General features: G+C 39.9%; 1 protein-coding gene across 1 annotated transcript in view; it reads left to right on the top strand.

Annotated features, from left to right (window-relative positions):
• LOC124165867 overlaps window positions 1–16,997 on the top strand; it is a 183,913-nt gene that overhangs the window by 31,473 nt on the left and 135,443 nt on the right. The window contains exon 2 of the mRNA XM_046543402.1: window positions 1,415–1,531. The gene's annotated coding sequence lies outside the window, so the exon portion shown is untranslated. The remainder of the gene's footprint in view (window positions 1–1,414; window positions 1,532–16,997) is intronic.

Raw genomic sequence — 16,997 nt, 5'->3', positions numbered from 1 at the left:
TAAATTAACTCCATTTTCAATTAATATCCCTTTTTAAATGTCTCAATGATCCAAGTGAAGGAATTGATTCCCTGTTTCATGCACTACAGCCCTTTAAAAGGTTACATCCCTTCCGCTACATCGGTGTGATTTCATACTGACGAATTATCTCTATGCTATGTCATATCTTCTTGAAATTTCAGTGAATATGAAGAAGTTTCTGAACCCTGAAAGAGGGCTAGAAACCACTGTATTCCGTCAACCGCATTTCTGAATCATACGATCATTTTTTTCCGTCACTCGGAGTGTTGTAGCTCCAGCGATACTTTTTCGAGGACCAAAAAACTGTTCGCTCGAACCATCTGTTTGTCTCCGAGTCCTGAGAGAGTGCTTGTGGATGGTTTCCAGTGAAGAGGCTGGGGTTGGTTACTACAGCAAATCCTCCCCTTCCAGAAAACCAAATCAAGAATTTGTGATCTCGCTACAGTGTAGTGAACCCTAAAATTACGGCCATTGGGAGGCTACTTACCTGTTTCACCATTTAGGCCGTAGAGGTAGCCGTGCATTTTCTGGCGCAATATGAGTTTGGTACACTCACTGAAATGAGTGTAGCTATGAGGAGATCATTTTGATATAAAAAGAGAATGTGTATGGTTGGTATCTGGATTTTTGAAAGAATGATTTTATAGGATTACAGCCCAATACCGTCATTGGAGTAGATTCACAGGTTTTTGCATTGAACATCATTACTGTTTGTATTTAAAATAAGAATCAATGAAACGAAGTGTTGCAGAAGGTGTTTTTTTAAAAGTGTAGATGGGTTTGGAGGTTTTTATGGACAGACATTGACTGGGTGTAGGAGGCCGCAGTCCGTCCCGTTGGAAGTTTTGTAGGTGCTGCCATCTACTCGATTTTATGTGGCATGTACACAGCACCGCTATAAATGCAGAGCGATTAATTTTTTTCTCAATATTTATTCGCACTTAATTATTAAAATCGTGAGGCAAATGAGAGAGAAAATGGTGGTGAATTCAACGGATGAAATAATCACGGATGTAACTTTTGTTCGTCAGCCCCAATTAATGCTGAATTGTCCGTTGAATTGGGATCGATCTGCAGTCGGCGACGCGAGTGGTGTTTTGGGGAAACACCTTTAAATGCGCAATGGGTGGCAACACATTTGCTGAGTTAATTACTTTATTGTGATGAGGGCGCAGATGAATGTGAGCTACGTAACTGTTAAAATGTTTGAAGAATTGTGGATAGATTATGTAAATATTTGGATATGACATATTTGGACACATTTACCGCTCTATTAGATACAAAAGCGAATTCGTTTTTTCCGTCCTTATCCCTCCGAAAACCAATGGTTTCTATTTATGTGTATTTTTTTAGAATTGTTTTTGCTAATGATGGCTGTTTGTTTATTTTTCAGGTATTATCTGCGTTTAGATGACCGGATAGTGGAAAATATTTCTTCGCAAGCTTTGTAAATACATCCGTTGTCGATTGCCGTCTGTCAAGTTCAGCGAAGCGGTGACCAGTTTTGACGGTAATAGCCCAGTTTTGATTTCTTTCTAAATAATCCCTCGAACCCTTCCCGTATTCTATAACCCTTATTTTAGCGGCTCACCAGAAATCCGTGCCCTAGTGCTTGTGTGAGTGATTGTGTTGAGTGCTTGTGGGTGAGTTGTGGAAAAACTTGGTATCCTTAGCGGAGTACATATAGCTCTGCGAAGGAGGACAAGTTATAACCCAGATTACCTTAGCGAGGTCACTACTTCAAAGGATACTTCTGGATAGTGTGTATCATCTGTGGTGGTCCCTAGCGTCGAAGTAACATTTCCGTAAACCATCACAGAAGTGTGAGTGTGTAATAACCTGGCATCCTCGGGAGAGACCATTCAGCTCTACGAAGGGTCCCAGGTTACAACCCTATGTCACGTTAGCGAGGTCCGACAGCCTTGCGAATGTGTCCACTCGCTTGTGTGTGCTTGTGTCTGTGGTAGTCCCTGGCGTGGAAGTAATTCCTGTAAACTGCAGCAGGAGTGAAGTGAAGTGTTTTTTTGTTTATTCCTCTGACGAGTGGTGTCAAAAATTTTACGGCCATTTGAGAACCCCTTTTGAATCATCTAACCCTCTCGAAGGTCGTTTTTTATTTTTCGAACGATTTTCATGTGATAAGTTTAGAAAATTTAATGTTGTAAACTCCTCTAAGGTTATAAGGACGCCATTATCCGCGATGGAAAACCGTGCAATTATGTACATGCCATATTAAATTAAATATTCAAATTCTTTCGATCGTTACTGAGAAATAAAATCTTCCTCTTAAGGGACGTGCATAGCATTATAGAATAGGATAACGTTGCGCGTGGCATTAGCAATATTTGTAGCTTCTCGAATGCATTTCAAGTAGTTTCGAAGATCACATTTTTCCATTACTAATCGGTGACAGCATTGTGAAGAGTCATTTTATGTACCTTTTCTATCGTAGTTATTCCCAAAACTGGTTTTACTCAACATTTAGACACTCTGTACATATCTTATATTCTGGTGACATAGTTGCATTTAAACAAAAGCGTTGAAGTTTTATGTGTCGAGAATAACCACTTTAAAATCTTAATCATTTTCCCATTCATTAGTGACTGAAACTATTACCGAGGGAGTTACCGTGTTCATCTCTGATCGGAAACTATGTTGATCCTCACTTACCAACTTCTCTCTCTTTGCGATTCCATTTAATATAATTTCAAGTATTATTTTTTCCATCAAATTACACAGGGACTCATGAGAATCCTGCGATTTTTATCGTTTCCGGTATCCTATTCTATCCGGGATCAACGTTTCATCTTTCCTTTGTTTTGGGTAATTTTTCTCATTTTTATTACGCATACGAAGCTGATTCATTCCAACTGCAACCATTGCTTTCACTTTTTCAGCGGGATCCGGCAGCTGTATCGCATTTCATTAATATCCCTAATTGCCTTCTCTAACACAGTCACGGATGTATTAGTGACTGCGATATCTCCATTTGTTTCCTCTTTCTAGGTTTTTACTTTTCTCGTGACTTTATGTAAAAAATCGCTCAAGTAGTTGGTTCCGCAAAACCGCTTTGCATCTTTCAGCTTTTCCAAAATCGTTCTTCCACCCATAGGTTCTATTTGTCCTGCCATTTCAGTTGGTTTTGTTTAGTTTTCTGTTGTTTTGAAGGATATCCTCACCTTGTCGTTCCTATCTGAATCCGACTTAATCGAAAAATAATACGTCACAGGAATGGCTGTTTTAGTTGTGTTAATTTAAATCAGTTTATGGAAAGTCCTAATGGAATGATAAAGTTGAGCTGTGCATTGGCCTGAGTGAATGCGTTCGAAGACAGGAATCCAAATGGCCATTTTAAGTTGGAATAATATCTGTTTTTCAATTAGCGTATGTAATCAGCAACGGAGACACACCCACGGGACTAGTCAGTTATCTTTGTCGTTGTGTTACCCCTATTAGTACACTCATATCGGCACAAATATTGTGTCCTTCCGCTTTTAAGTAAATGTAAAGGTTTTTTAATCGTTTATGCATGCATGGAAAATAAAATTTCTTCTAAAATTTCTATGAATTAAAAAACTGTGATCTTGAACCGGGAGTCGAAATCCTTAAAACAGATAAAACGAGGTTTTTCTCTGTGGGTTTCGGTGTAGTTTGGGTCATTTATATATTTAATTTAAAAAAGTAACTATTCGAGAGATGCAAGTCGGAAAAGTGTCTCTTCTTTTCAATATTTTTGCTTTTTTAAATTTTTTATCTAACACGTATTTTTGGTTTTCATATGCAAATGGCTTAAACTGATCGCATGAAATACCGAGATTTTGTGTTGTCTTTGGTTTGGGTCATCTTGAATCGGGGCTTGAGAGTATCGCAGCTGATTTCGCCCCTTCAATCAGCATCTCTGCGTGACAAATGTTTTATTGGCCATGATTGGGGTCCAATGTTATGTGCCGTGTTTTTTCAGGTCGGATATTTTGCCGTCATCTTCCTTACCCGTGTTGCTATTACACGTTGTGCCAGCCTGAGGAGCATTGCTCGCATGAGTGTTCTCATTAGCGTTAGATCTTAACGTGTTGTCGAGCGGTCGAGTGTCGGTTCCGCCTCGTCGCCTTCTTCTGTTTGACGGTGTTGATTGGCGACCTTCTTCTGTTTGTTCTCCGATTCCCATCGCTCGATCTTCATAATGGCGCCGGATCAAATCCTTTGCAAACGGCGCGTGATTGCAGCTGTCGCATGCGCTACGCATTGCCTCTCGTCTACGTGCGGCCTCACTTCACTTCAAGCATTCACACTCCACTTGCGGAACTCTAAACGATGTAATGCTGATACCCTCCCCAAGTGAAGCCAAGGGAATGCGGCGCATCTCGCCATCTTGACAAGGAGACCTCTACAATTGATCTACATTTAAATACCTACAAGGGATATCTTGCTACTTTAATTTTTTTTCCTCTGCTTCGGAAGATTCGTACTTAAGAGATAACTTACGTGCATCCCGTCCGGCAGTTTTTACAGCACAAAATTCAAAAGTATTTCAATTTAATTTTCCTAATTTTCCTCTGCTTCCATGGTGCATTGGGTTTCACCAGATAACCATTGTTCTCAGTTCATTGACTCCACTTGGTATTCGATATCGCTGCTATAACCTGAGCCTTATTTTCTGGCTTAAGAGATGTACTTAAGAAGTGAGACATGTGTAGTAGCTCTACTGCCTTCTCACGGGATTGATATATGAGTGGGCGTCTGTTTGGGAGAGAAGGCTGGAGGAGATTGTTCAGCTTCATTTGGAGACTCTTAATACGCAGCACGCAATAGGTATCGCACTTTTCTCTAAATATTTCGTGACACCCTCCTGGGTGTTTGTTAGGAGGCGACTGAGCAGCATCATGCAGCCTTCAATGGGCATACAACATTTGAATATGCATCGTTAGAAAATGTTACAATTACAATAACAAAAATACAAACGCATTCATCCTGGAGGTGTGAGCTCCTAACAAGCGTAAATCGCTCCAAAAACACAACTCTATCATACAAATACATTTGATCAATTTGTTAACTGTTAGTAGCTAAAATTAATGTGTCCATGCAAGTTTAGAAACAAACACGGGATTTATCGCGTAGAATTAAAGGAAAATCAATACTCAAAAATGAGCCATTATTATTATTAAAGTATTCAACCGATTAAGATAGGTTTCCATGAGGTATTTAACCTGTAATTTGATACCTTCATGGGCTTCCTCTTCAATTCACAACAAGGCCTACTACCTTTCATTCTATCTAAATATCTAATCTTTTCCTTCCTCTCCCTCGTTTACCTAGCATTCTACCCTCTAACACCATGTACAACATCCCCTCTCCGCTAAGTACTCGCTCCATCCATACCTTCTGTCTCCTCCGTATCTCATCTAAAAGTTGCCTCTCCTCGCCAACCATATCCAGCACTTCGTCGTTCCTCCTCCTCTCCATCCACTTCACCTTCTCCCTTCTTCTCCATACCCACATCTCGAATGCCTTCAATCTTCTCTCGTCTTCTTTCCTCAGTGTCCACGTTTCCGCACCGTTGAGAGCTACACTCCAGATCAAACTCTTTACTAACCTTTTCTTTAAACTCTTACGTAACGGTACTCTCAGAAGCTCCTTCCTGTTCATGAACGCTTCGTTTACTAACGTAGTTCTCTTCCTGTTGTCGTTCTACTGTATCCGTTTTCCTCCAATGTCATGCCCAATTTGTTGAGGGGCTCCACATGTTCAAATTGTTGCACGCCTGATTTTTATCTTGAGCCTGATATTCCTAGCTCAGGGTGCTTTACATAATCGCATAACTTTGGCCTTCTTGTGAATAATACTCGTGCCATATTCCTCGCAACGCTCGTGTAACGCATACACTAGAGCCTGAAGCCCACTCGCTGACTGGCTAATCAACGCCTGATCATCCGCGGACCTCAGTGATTTAAACATCATTCCTTCCACTTTTACCCCAGCTTCCAACTCATCCCACTCTTCCCTTACCATCTCCTTAGCGTACACGTTAAGAAGCAGCGGCGTTAAAGGACAACCTTGCTTCACTCCTCAGCCAATTAACGCTACGCAGTCCACTGTATGAAATGCTTTTTTCGAAATCCATGAAGCAGGTATACAATTCTGGCCAGTGGCGTAGCTAGGAATACGCTTTGGGATGGGATGGAGGAGCATGGTAGACGACTCACCCCTTTACGGAACGGGGGTCCGGGAAAATTTTTGAAAAATGACCCGCCTGGAAATACATTTTACATCATTTTGACACTTTAAATTTAACTTTAAGCAGATGCAGTTATTATATGCCAAGACTAGACAATAGTTTTTTTAAAAAATGTCATTTCTCTAAGGCTTTGGGGGTATCTATCTCCTCATCCCCCACATAGTTACGCCACTAATTCTTGCTATATTCTTGGTTCAGTTATTATTAACTCATTAATGTATTTTAGGATGGTCAAGGCGTGACTATGGAATCCACTTGACCTAATTAAAAGTAAAGAAATCTTTGTGATTCCACGTAAATATGTATATGACATAGGTTTCGACATTGCACGTCATCGTCTGAGATTCCTGGGACGTACATTAAATATTTATATGTAATCACAAAGATTTCTTTGCTTTTCATTATATTATTGGTTCCTGGTCACGAGGGACCATACTCGTTTGCCCTCGCTTCCAAATGAAAATAAATACTAGGGAAAAAAATAGTTGTAATGGAAGAAAGGACAAAAAATACCGATAGAAATGGAAAAACATGCAATAAGTCGTCTTAGCGATTGCCGCCATTAATTTCTTGGGTATAAGAACCGTTGCTATCGTTAATAGAGTGAGGTTAGCATGAAATCTTGAATCTATCCGTTCTCTCGTGCATTTCCTTCATCTCGTGTTCCCGTCTTCCGTTTTACGTCAGTTAGCTCAGTATATTTATCACAGCGTCTTAGAAGAGCTTGTCTCCGAAATTGCTAAATGTAAATTTGGCCTTTGTGTTTTTCTTTACGCAATTGCGTAGATTGTCAACCTTACTCACCTGATTATTTATGTAAGCTCACATGAAATGTAATGATGCAACTTACCCTTTTTGAAAAATTTACTAATTTCGTTTTTATTTTAGGGGAATGAGGTTACATTAATTACAAGTAGCTTGTTTCCTTGCTGTAGAATTAGTGGGAGTGTCGTGGAGTGAAGAAAATTCGCTGATGGTGGATATTGAAATATTTTGGTGTGGTGCACTGGCAATTTATATCGAAAATTAATGGCAGCGTGAATATTTATCCATTTTTATTATTTCCTCAATATACCGATCGTGTTAATAATTTTAAATGCTAATTTTTTGGTGATTGCAATCTAGGGGTTCGGGTTAGCATGGTGGCTTGAGAGTTGGCTTCCCACGTCGTGAGCCGGCGTTCGAATCCTGACGGCTGTGGCCGACGTTGTCAAGGGATCCCTGATCGAGTGTTCATAAGTTCAGCACTCCGTCCGTCGGATGGGACGTTAAGCCGTGGTCCCCTTGGCGCCCTTGTATTAAGAGGAAGCCAATGGCGCCGCAGGGTTTCTTCCCTCGCTGCCCTTCCCAATGACTCGAATGACCTCACGACCTGTCGGACGTCTCAAAATTATCTTTCACAAACCTGCAGAACTGAACGTCAGTCAGTGACACGGGACAACTAAAGCTCGCTCTGTAATCCACATAATCAAACAGGCTGTGACACTTACAAATTCAGATATATATGTAATGACGTACAGCACTCAAAATCTCACCATGAATGACTTCATTGTGTGTTTCCGAAAAACCTGGTCAAACCTGATTTCAAAAATCACTGCAGTGTCTTTAGAAGAGAATGACATTAGTGTCTCATTTATGCATCCACATGGTCCATCGAAATGTTCCACATGGCCCAAAGTAGAAGAAAGACTTATGTGAACTGCCATTGAAAAATACTCTGTGCAAATTGCGACTCATTCACCGTTTCCAGCCAGTAGCAGTGGGTGTTTGCACACATTGGATGCCATGGAAGTAAACAAGATTGGACTTGCTTTCAGTCAATAGATGTAACCAATCATTCAGATATGAACTTTTCACTGTTATGAATGCTAAGTAGAAGGAAACAGCATTTTTTTCCCCCTTGAAGGTATGCAATCTTGGTGTAAAATAGTCGTAAACATGCCTAACTTTGACATGCCTTAAAACAAAAAGTATAAAAATACTACCTTTTTTTATTTTTTTAATTAAAAGCAGAACATTTAAACTACTTGCTGAGAAATTTTAAAGAAAATAAAAGGTGGCCTTTTTTAGTAATAAATTGTTAAATAATGACTAATTTTTATTGTTTAAACAAGTCCTTTTTGTTTATTATTGCTTCAAATGACTTGCAGGTTATGCCATAATGTGCATAAATGAATTCTCTTCAAAATAAAACAGTAATCACTGCTTTATGGGCCATGGTTCCTTAGTAATCAGCATTTATGTGATTTTTCATTTTTTACTCTGAGGCCTGACACTGCAATGTTCAAGGGGCGGTAACTTTATGACGGTTCAGTTCTGAGCAGAGATAAAGTCATCGTTATTCATCACAAGGATACTGCTTTCACATATATAAATTTCAGAGAAATCGGTGATGGTCACCTGACACCCCTCTGCCTGATTTGAGATGAAATCCCCCAGTTATTTAATGACCTCAGCCTTGAGGCGGGTCCTTCCTTTTATGTTTCCACAGGTGCTCATCTTTTAATTGGGTGCTCTTGATTGAAGCAATGCAATTCATTACCTTCACAATACCGCGAATATTACAACAAAGAGGATACTCCAATCTGACGCTGAACGTGTTGTCATCCGTTGCGTATATTAATGCATTCGCTAAAATCGCTTCTGCGATGAAAAGAGCGCTCGAATTTCACTTGGAAACGAACTAGAAGTAGGGCTGTTAAACCTTAATTTATATTCCAGATGATTCGTGGTGTATCGACTTCGTAACTGCTCAACTCTATTCTTCGCGATCGCAGAATTTTACATTGCAAGTGCCGCGTATGCATGAGTCGCTTTGCACTCGACACCGCGATGCGGATATTGTTGTAAACCGATTAAATAACGACAGAATTGATCGTGCATGTTTCTTGGGGATTAAATTATCTATCGTCTCCCTGCGTCCTTTGTTCCGCATCTTCCTCATTCTCTCGCGCAAGTTCGCGAAGCGTTCATTTCTTTCTTTTGGGCGCAGCGAATGTTCAAGGTTGTGGCTTGGGCTTATGAACGTTGCGAGCGGCTTGTAAAGGTCGTTGCGTCATCGAAGTGTTGCGTAATCATCACTCGCGGCCGACGCTCGTCAACTGTTGCCCCAATCACAGTCTCATCCTCCGCAAACAGTTTGCAGCACATCCTTTGAAACCGACGGCGGCATCCAAGGAGATTTTAAATTGTCATTTTCTTTTTCTCTGTAGTGAGTGCATCCCCCTGCAGAAGATAGTTTATGAGTAGGGACGTTCGCGTCGCTATTCATTAAGAAGACTGTAGGGCGTGTGGTGATGGAATGGAATAATTAGGTGCGACAAAAGAAATCTTTCCCATTCCGCCATTCCCTCGTAAGTTTGGTGATAAGCGAACGTAAGATCCGCTCTTATTTCACGAGCGAGGATGGAGGTGTCAAGAGTGTTGAATTCACGAGTATTAAAAAAGAGGATCCTCAAGTCGGCCTCTGAATGTGTTGTCAATCACCGCGCATTTCATTGGGTTTACAAAAGTCGCCACTCGCGTCGCTGGTGGGCAAATTGATTCGAGTTTCACGGGGAAATAAGGTACAATTAGGGTTGTTGAACAAAATTTATATTCATGATGATATGATCTATCAAATACATAAAAGCTCAATGCTATTCCTCGCAATTACCAACATTGTATTGTTTGAGGTTTCTGGGATGAAATGGAGACAACGCGGTGAATTCCAATAGAAATAAGACGTCGATGCCAATGGAGGCAGCGACGATACAACTCACCAAATCGTGCATGAATTACAGTAGTCGCTTTCGTTATCCTGCAGACTACACCATTTTACCAGAAAACAGACTGCCGTTTCGCGTGCTTCAGCCGTGCGCACGAGACCGTTGGTTTGTTGAATTGTTTCCAAGTTCACACCATCTTGTCTCCGAATGTCGAAGTCGTTAGCCCAAGCAGCAAGCCTTTAGCCGAAGCACGTTGAAACCATCGCAGCTGGCTGGATGAGCTCCTACTTGGGTTGGGCAACCTTGTAATTATATACTACAAAGGAGGTATATACAGTTAAGTGCACATTTTATAATTTTAACTGATGTACACCCTCGTAACCAGGAAGTAATTTTGCATTTTATGACATTCAAAAAAGGTAGTAGTGACGTATAATAACCCAGAGCCCAGCACTTCTTTGAAATTATATATCAAATAATTAAGGCGGACTTTTAGTTACAATATTATTTTTATTCTGGTAATTATACTATTCGATATCTCAGCTAAATTCGTACCACGTTGCTCTACGGAAAACTCTACCACTCCTAATAATTGACTAAAAATCTGTGCATATGTCTTAAAATCATGTACTGACCTCCAAAGATTTAGTTAATTGTGAAGTTGTTCCCACCAAAGCGAAGATATCCGAAAACTAAAGCACTCAATTTATTCCTTATAGGATTCCTATAGAATGCTCGCTGCTACGTCATCGCTACGTCACGCACAACCATGCTAGCTGAAAGTGCGCTGGGAAATTCTGATACGACTCATATTTTCCAAATTTTCCCGTCTTTTTAATCCGAGGTTAACTCAGCCGATTAGAACAAGAGAAACTTTGAAAAAACTATTAGATTCATATAAAATATTTCTCAGGGAAATCTATGTATTCTTTTCATTTTTATTATTAACTGTGTGTACATCGATTCCACTTTTCTTTCAACGAATGGCACAAATGTATGTAATACAAGTGACAACGGGCATTGCTCCGCCATTTTAGACGCGTTTCCGTCAATGTCCCCTTTATAATTTGCGATTGTGTTTCTTTTGTTAATTTTGTGTTGCGCATCCTGCTCCTCTTGCATATCATAGTCTTGTTTAATGCACCTCTGGCGACGTCTTTCGAATGAACAACGCACTACTCCCCATGGAAATTTTAATGTGTGGTAATTTATGTATTTTAATGAAAATAAGGAAATAAAGGATATAGTATCGATGTCAAAATGGAAAAGGCGTCAGGAGTTAATATCCATTGAGAAAAAAAGTAGCATGCTACGATTTTCTGATGGCATTCCTGTCATAGCATAGTGAGAGAAGGACTTGAAGGAAATTATGAGGAGGATAATGGGTATATGTAAGCCGAAAATAAGCACGAAGAAAACTAAGATAATAGTACGCAGTAAAAGAGAAGTCAACACCCAACAGTGAATTTGGGTAGCGAAGAATGGAAGGCGAGGATGAATTATGAACAGGAGAAGCAAGAAAGACTTTATCATCAGAATAGCCCAAGCGAATAGAGCATTCGATCAAAATAAATATATACTCACAGCAGGAAATCCAAATACATGTAGAATTAAGGGAAGGACTTAAGAGAACTTACATTTGGAGTCTGCTTCTCAATGGAAGTGAGGCGTGGACAATAACAGCAGCGGAGAGATCAAGGGTAGAGGCTTTCGAAATGTTGTGTTAAAGGAGAAAGATGGAGATCAAATCTGAGATCCTAAAGGTCAAACGTTTTTGTTGACTTGATGTAAGGTTACCGATAGAGTATTTGCAATTGCTTGGAATATCTTTGAAGTTGAATAAAGTTATGAATTTGTTAGGTTACACTATTATAAATACAATGTTAGATTAACAGCCGTGATTATAGCTTGTTTCCCCGTGAAAATCGGATCTCTCTGCCGCCAGTGACGCGAGGGGTGTCTTCTAAACACTTTTGAATGCGCGATGGGTGGAAACTCATTATTATAAGTTTTCCTAGATATCACTTAATTACTTATACCAATTAATATAAGTTATAAGTAATTAGTATGTAAGTAATTAGATTATAAGTGGTATAAGTATACCACAAAGTTAATAAAGACTTAGTGAATTTTAACTCATTTATTACCCATTTGGAGAGTCCTCTGTCATTGGTTATCATCTTGATTATCTCTCTCTCCATTTTGAAGTTGTATTTCTTTTTCTTTTTATCTGTCATCGTTCCGTTGTATCCGTTCCTGTTTTCCCTGTCGCATTAGTCGCATTTTGTTTCCGAGAGAGAGAGAGAAATCTTTTGATGCCGCTTCTCTCTCGTCCAATGGAAGCCCTGCTAGTTCTCCTTCTTCCGGCCGCCGCCAGTGTCGCGTGACAAGTCTGGACTGCACCTGGTCCGCTATTCCACCAGCGGCGTCTAAAATGCCCTTCGCAACATCGAAGCCTACACGTATCATTTTTTACTTTTTAATTTGCTTTTCTTTTTTGGTCCCTGGATTTCGAAGACATTCAATCATTTTTTAAGTCATCCGCTTGGCTGTTGCGGGTGACAATTTTACAACGATGGGGGAGGAGGAAATATCCTAAAGAAAAAGTTTTTATCGTCACAAATTGGTCCGAGGTATCCTCTCATGTGATGTCTTCTAGGACCCAACTCACGATTAGGGAAATTCTTACATTCGCGTTGCATTATCTTTTCCATCTCTCCATTGACACGTTCTGTTTGGGAGGTCATTCTGTATTTTCGAAGTTGGGCTCAAATTCGGTTGACGCCACAGTTTCAACCAAATACGGGCATTGCTTTGAAGATCGATAGGTGACCGCCTACAGCGCACTTCTAACAGCTCATGCTTCGAGCGGTGATTGACTCACTGAACGATTCATTTGAATATCCAAAAGCTATCCCACTGTGGTCATTTTCACGTGGAAATACGGAATAGGGAAACCACACTACTAGGTTGACTACGACCGGTGAATCGTAGGGCTGAGCGTGGGCGAGAAAGGTTAAATGGAGGAAGAATAAAAGGAGGAGGATTAAATGATCTTCATACGTAGGTCGTGTTGAAAAGGCATTTAATTGGAATCATTATGTTTGAATACGCGTTAATCTTTCGAGTGGATACACAGGGAATTACAATCTTGGTCGGTCGACAAGCTACAGATATTCTGTCCGCGACATGTCCGATGAATAGAGTAAGGCGATGGGACGTGTTTGCGTGTATTTCCCCCGTCTTGAATATCGCCTCGCCTTCGAGGTGTACAGGCCAGAACGTCCCAATTTTGATTGTCATCTGTTTGTTATTACTTGGCCTGTTTTAGTGAATGCTCTCATGTGGATACTAAGAAAATTTTTGTATATAACATTATTTGGGCACCTAGTGTATAGTTATACCATCAATAACTGTGTTATAACTATCATAGCTATCACTAATGACGGCTCATGAAGCATTTTGTACCATTTTATCCAATATTTTGCTCGTCGTTCAAAGAAACACGTAGATTGGAATGTTTTTATTTACCATTTTTCTATTTATTTTGTTCATTTGGATAGTATAACTCGTTATTTTTTATAAAGGAGAAGTGGACCATAAAATAAGCCGTAAAGTACGTATCGATGGCTATGTTCTAACGACACGTATCTCAAAATTTGTCCGGTTTGACGCAGGTATCTTTAAAAAAATATAATAACATTAAAAAATAAAATTCATGCAAAAAACAACTCTTTGTTGGCAATTGTATGCTTCTTTTTCAGTTTTGGATTTTTAATTTTAGCGTACAATTAGAAAAAATCGTTTTTTTGCTCTCCTGAAAAGTTGCCGTTTCTGAGATACGTGTTATTAGAAGTTAGCCATCGATATGTAATTGTTCATGTTACTCGAGCCCCTCCATATGACTACTATGTAGGAAGCAACGAAACAGAATTGTCTTCAGGTAGTTATTGCCTTTAATTCAATATTTAATAGTATTAATGGTTTCCCTATGGCGTTTATATTTTAAATGTTATCGAATTGGATCTTGAACTGAGGGTATAAAACGAGGTATAAAAGTTATACCGTCTTGTACTCTGTCCTAAGAATACCATTGGTATAAGCGCATTTGCCACGCTTCGCGTAGGCCGTAGTCAAAATATTGAGGTGTGGGGTGAGGTACAGTCCTGTATAATCCGGTGGGATACCAGAAAATAATTCATCCTAAAACTGCTGCAATTCTAGTTTTACTTGAGAGAGGATGTATTGTTTTTTTTAACAAAGACGAGAGATGTTGTTTTTGTGGTGTCTAGTAGTCGGATGAGAGAGGAAGATGTTTGACCTCCAATGAAGGAGTTGTCTCATATTTCACCACGTTTCTTTAAACCTCTCGAATTGAGCAGCCCACCTTTGGCCTCTCATCAACTGCAGTTCGTGTGATTTCCTGCTTGTTTGCGTGTTGTTTGCATGTTTCCCTCATTAACCTTTTTCTCTGCCTTACCGTAATTTGGACGTCGTAATCCAGGGGTCCGCACATTCATTCGGGCATCAAAATGTCTTTTCATTGACTTTTCATCTCATCGCCCACTTGATCTCTTATTTTTTTAGAAAGGGCCCCAACCATTTTGGGCCATTTTGTGTTGGGCCATCTCTCCTTCGTCTCGCATGCGGTCCTCGAGTAGATGTAAGTGCTCAGGCCTACAGAGGACTACACAAACTTTCGCACAATTTTTTTCGCAAATAATGAAACGAGGAAGAATGGAGTAAAGGACAAAGGCAATTTAACTTTTGAACAATTTTTTATGAAACCAAGAATATCTTATGTAAATAAATAAAGGATATACAACACAATTGTAACATAGAGCATAGTAACTTACAGTTGTGAAGTATTGCCGCGGACAAAAAATCGGAAAACCTATTATTGAGGGCAGAAATTGACTTCTGGCGAGGAACAGCCGGTGAATCAAGAAAAGGAATATTTAGGGATTTAAGAAAGAGGGAAATAATGAATACAAAGATCACAATACGAGGTGAAGCAAAAAAATAGCAATCGAAGTAGCACGGGCGCATCTAGGACTGAATTTGACGAATATTCCTGCTATAAGTGTCCTGAGGACATACCATTCAACCACAAATCACATCATGAAAATGGGGTTACCGCCGCCTCGGCCTCCTTGTGCGCGGGCCTCGTGTGGTTCGCTGTTGTTTTTACCCTGGAATAGAGGTGAAAATATCAGATGAACGAATGGAGCATAGCTGCTTTCGAGGTTTGAGAGGCGTTCTGTTTTGTTTTAGTTCAGAATGAGAGAGAGAGAGAATAAGGCGAAGACGAGGTCATTGACACGAAACGTGGCTGGCCTGTGCAGGCCGATGGGTCTGCTACTGAGGAGGCTGCGGTGTAGTAAACGATGACAGATAAACCCGGTGGGAATCCCGAGAAGAGTTTACGCACGATGGCCAGATTGCTTCGGTGACAGCAATAAGCCGACCACAGGTTTCGTTTTTTGTGATAATCGGTATTGTCACGATGCCATAGCGCCGTTCCGGTTAAGAAAAGAAATAAGTCAAGCAACATTGTTATCAATTTTGGTGCCTCGAAATTTCTAACATTCGTTACCAAAACAAAAATTTATTTTAAAGTATGCTGACGTAACTAGTAATAAAAAAGACCCAATAGAGTACCTAATATTTCCCTAGTAAAAAAAGTAAAGGAGAGTGCATTCCGTTACTAACAATTTTGCCGTGACACCACTGGTGTTAATTTGTGTGATAATTAATAATATCATATTTCTATCAAAATACTGCTTAGAGTTTTCATTTTGCTATGTTTTTTTTATTTCGCCTGGAATACGTTACATCGCAGTGTATTATGGATTCCGTGCGAAGGTGTTATTCGCAGGATCAAGTGAAGGAGAGGTGCTACTTCGCGTTCGTCAGGCCGCACCTTGAAATCGCGGAAAACATCGGTGATCTCAGGCGACGTTACGTCACTCTGCCGTCCTATGACATCATGAGAATTCCATCGGAAGATTCAAACGCTGCCGGGCGAATGGTCTTCGGTGAAGAGTCGAGGGAAGTCAATGAAAATGTAGATTACACGCGAATAGTATCAGCGTAAAAAAGAGGTATAGTCTTAATTTTAGAAACAGTTGAATAAACACTGTGCATAAAAATTAATAGTTTATCCCTCCGATCATTACGAAAAAAGTATCTTTTCCAGAATAATCAATTCTCACCAGAGAGGTTTGAATCTAAGAAACAGCATTTATGACATGCTTGGTTATATCGACGAGGATAGTGAAACACGTCTTGACATTTGAATGTGAAAATTCATGTTTCTTCTTATCAAGAGTATTTAATTCAAAATGTATGTACCTGGCTCATAGTTAGTGCATCTGATTATTTGTAAAATGAGTATGAATTTATCGAAATTGTATTTTCACTTGATCTGAGGCGAGGGATTGCTAGGCTATATCAAGGGCGCAGTCTCAATCACCGATCGTACATCCTGAATGTCGTCTAGAATTGCTCTATCAAACGAATCAGCGAAGATTTGGATATTATGGATGACTGTAACCAATGAAAATACGTATAATTTCATGGGAAAACTTGGTCAATAGCTATGAAGCTTGTTATGACGTTGGTCAGTATTTTTAAATCATCCAAATCTCCAATAACTTGAAGATATATATTTATTTAAAACGTCAAGAAATGATCTTTTATTAAAAAAATTATCACCGTATACATAATTGACAGAAATACGTATATCAGTCAGAGGTTGAAAGGCTCCGCTGGAAAAACGTGCAGAAATTATTTGAGATTAGATTCGGCGGGCAGCGCCTACGCAGCTGAGATCTCGCAGAGTATACTCGCTACTGTTTAGAATAAAAACAAACTCAATATTCAATCTTAGCTTTGCTTTTCTTAATTCGCGAAGGATAGCCCTTCGACTCAGACGCCACAAACGCGCCTGGAATATTAGGCCTCATTTCACCCACACACGGTTCCATTCGGCACGGCTCGTATTCGATTCGTTTTCAATGGCGTCCGATATGAGC

The sequence above is a fragment of the Ischnura elegans genome, chromosome 9 (assembly GCF_921293095.1).
Source record: "Ischnura elegans chromosome 9, ioIscEleg1.1, whole genome shotgun sequence".
Lineage (NCBI taxonomy): Eukaryota > Metazoa > Arthropoda > Insecta > Odonata > Coenagrionidae > Ischnura > Ischnura elegans.
Note: the sequence above shows the minus strand (reverse complement) of the source record. Positions and strands in the feature narration are given on the sequence as shown.